The sequence below is a fragment of the Arachis hypogaea genome, chromosome 18 (assembly GCF_003086295.3).
Source record: "Arachis hypogaea cultivar Tifrunner chromosome 18, arahy.Tifrunner.gnm2.J5K5, whole genome shotgun sequence".
NCBI lineage: Eukaryota > Viridiplantae > Streptophyta > Magnoliopsida > Fabales > Fabaceae > Arachis > Arachis hypogaea.
Genome location: NC_092053.1, coordinates 106,758,264 through 106,761,069, shown reverse-complemented (window position 1 = coordinate 106,761,069; position 2,806 = coordinate 106,758,264). Strand labels below are relative to the sequence as shown.

The 2,806-nt window shown below is 31.3% G+C and overlaps 1 non-coding gene across 1 annotated transcript; it reads right to left on the bottom strand.

Annotated features, from left to right (window-relative positions):
* Window positions 1-2,310: 2,310 nt before the first annotated feature.
* Window positions 2,311-2,418, bottom strand: LOC112774090 (small nucleolar RNA R71). Its single transcript, XR_003188597.1, has one exon. It is a non-coding gene; the product is annotated as a small nucleolar RNA R71 (small nucleolar RNA).
* Window positions 2,419-2,806: the final 388 nt, after the last annotated feature.

The following is a 2,806-nucleotide window of genomic DNA, read 5'->3' as shown; positions in this document are numbered from 1 at the left end:
ATTCTAAAATTTTTTAAGAATGAATTCTAGTGTTTCATGAAGCATGTTGAAGCCTGATTGGCTGTAAAGCCATGTCTAAATTCATTTGGACTGGGGCTTCCAACCCAACATTATCAAGAGCAAGCTAGTTGTTGCTAATCCACCTGCTGTTGTTCCTGATCCACCTGATTTATATGCTAAAGCTTGACTGGCTATTAAGCCATGTCTAACCCTCAGATTGGAGCTTTAGACTAAGAGTGCAAGATTCCTGGAATTCATATAAAAAAAATTTGGAATCCTTATTTTTCTTTTTCACAAATAATTTTCGAAAAATACAAAAAAATCATAAAATAAAAAAAAATCAAAAAAATATTTTGTGTTTCTTGTTTGAGTCTTGAGTCAATTTCAAGTTTGGTGTCAATTGCAATTTTTCTAAAAATTCTTTGTATTTTTTTCGAAAATTCATGCATTCATAGTGTTCTTCATGATCTTCAAGTTGTTCTTGGCCAGTCTTCTTGTTTGATCTTCATATTTTCTTGTTTTGTGTCTTTTCTTGTTTTTCATGTGTATTTTTGCATTCATAGTGTCTGAACATGAAAGATTTCTAAGTTTGGTATCTTGCATGTTTTCTTTGCATTGAAAATTTTTCAAAAATATGTTCTTGACGTTCATCATGACCTTCAAAGTGTTCTTGGTGTTCATCTTGACATTCATAGCATTCTTGTATACATTTATTGTTTTGATCCATAACTTTCATGCATTGAGTCCTTTTCATGTTTTTCTCTTTCATCATTAAAAATTCAAAAATAAAAAAATATATCTTTCCCTTTTTCACTCATAAATTTCAAAAATTTGAGTTGACCTTTTCAAAACTTTTTAAAATTTAGTTGTTTCTTATGAGTCAAATCAAATTTTCAATTTAAAAATCTTATCTTTTTCAAAATCTTTTTCAAAAATCAAATCTTTTTCATTTTTCTTATTTATTTTCAAAAATTTTAAAAAATATTTTTCAAAAATCTTTTTCCTAATTTCATCTCATAATTTTCGAAAATATTATCAACAATTAATGTTTTGATTCAAAAATTTCAAGTTTGTTACTTGTTAAGAAAGATTCAAACTTTAAGTTCTAGAATCATATCTTGTGATTTCTTGTGAATCAAGTCATTTAGTTGTGATTTTACAAATCAAATCTTTTTCAAAACTGATTTCAATCATATCTTTTCAAAAATATCTTTTTATCTTATCCTTTTCAAAATCATATCTTTTTAAAACATATCCTTTTCAAAAATTTGATTTTAAAATATCTTTTCTAACTTATTATCTTCTTATCTTTTCAAAATTGATTTTCAAATCTTTTTCAACTAACTAATTGACTTTTTGTTTGTTTCTTATCTCTTTCAAAACTACCTAACTAACTACCCCTCTCTAATTTTCGAAAATATCTCCCTCTTTTTCAAAAATTCTTTTTAATTAACTAATTATTTTAATTTTTTATTTTAATTCATTCCTAATTTTTGAAAATTACTAACCTTTTTTCAAAAAACTATTTTCAAAATTTAACTTTAAATTTTAATTTTTAATTTTCGAAAATCCTCTCACCTCTCATCTTCTTCTATTTATTTATTCATCTACTAACACTCCTCTTCACCCAAAATTCGAACCCCTTCTTCTCCTCTGAGTTCGAATTCTTCTCTTCTATATTCTTATTCTTTTCTTCTTCTACTCACACAGGGGAACCTCTATACCTGGGTAAAAAGGATCCATATTATTATTATTTTTCTGTTCCCTCTTTTTCATATGAGCAGGAGTAAGGACAAGAACATTCTTGTTGAAGCAGACCCTGAACCTAAAAGGACTCTGAAGAGGAAACTAAGAGAAGCTAAAATACAACAATCCAGAGATAACCTTACAGAAATTTTCGAACAGGAAGAGGATATAGTAGCCGAAAATAATAATAATGCAAGGAGGATGCTTGGTGACTTTACTGCACCTAATTCTAATTTACATGGAAGAAGCATCTCCATCCCTACCATTGGAGCAAACAATTTTGAGCTTAAACCTCAATTAGTTTTTCTAATGCAACAAAATTGCAAGTTTCATGGACTTCCATCTGAAGATCCTTTTCAGTTCTTAACTGAATTCTTGCAGATCTGTGATATTGTTAAGACTAATGGAGTAGATCCTGAAGTCTACAGGCTCATGCTTTTCCCTTTTGCTGTAAGAGACAGAGCTAGAGTGTGGTTGGACTCTCAACCCAAAGATAGCCTGAACTCTTGGGATAAGCTGGTCACGGCTTTCTTAGCCAAGTTCTTTCCTCCTCAAAAGCTGAGCAAGCTTAGAGTGGATGTTCAAACCTTCAGACAGAAAGAAGGTGAATCCCTCTATGAAGCTTGGGAGAGATACAAACAACTGACCAAAAAGTGTCCTTCTGACATGCTTTCAGAATGGACCATCCTGGATATATTCTATGATGGTCTGTCTGAATTAGCTAAGATGTCATTGGATACTTCTACAGGTGGATCCATTCACCTAAAGAAAATGCCTGCAGAAGCTCAAGAACTTATTGACATGGTTGCTAACAACCAGTTTATGTACACTTCTGAGAGGAATCCTGTGAGTAATGGGACGCCTCAGAAGAAGGGAGTTCTTGAAATTGATGCTCTGAATGCCATATTGGCTCAGAATAAAATATTGACTCAGCAAGTCAATATGATTTCTCAGAGTCTGAATGGAATGCAAGCTGCATCCAACAGTACTCAAGAGGCATCTTCTGAAGAAGAAGCTTATGATCCTGAGAACCCTGCAATAGCAGAGGTAAATTACATGG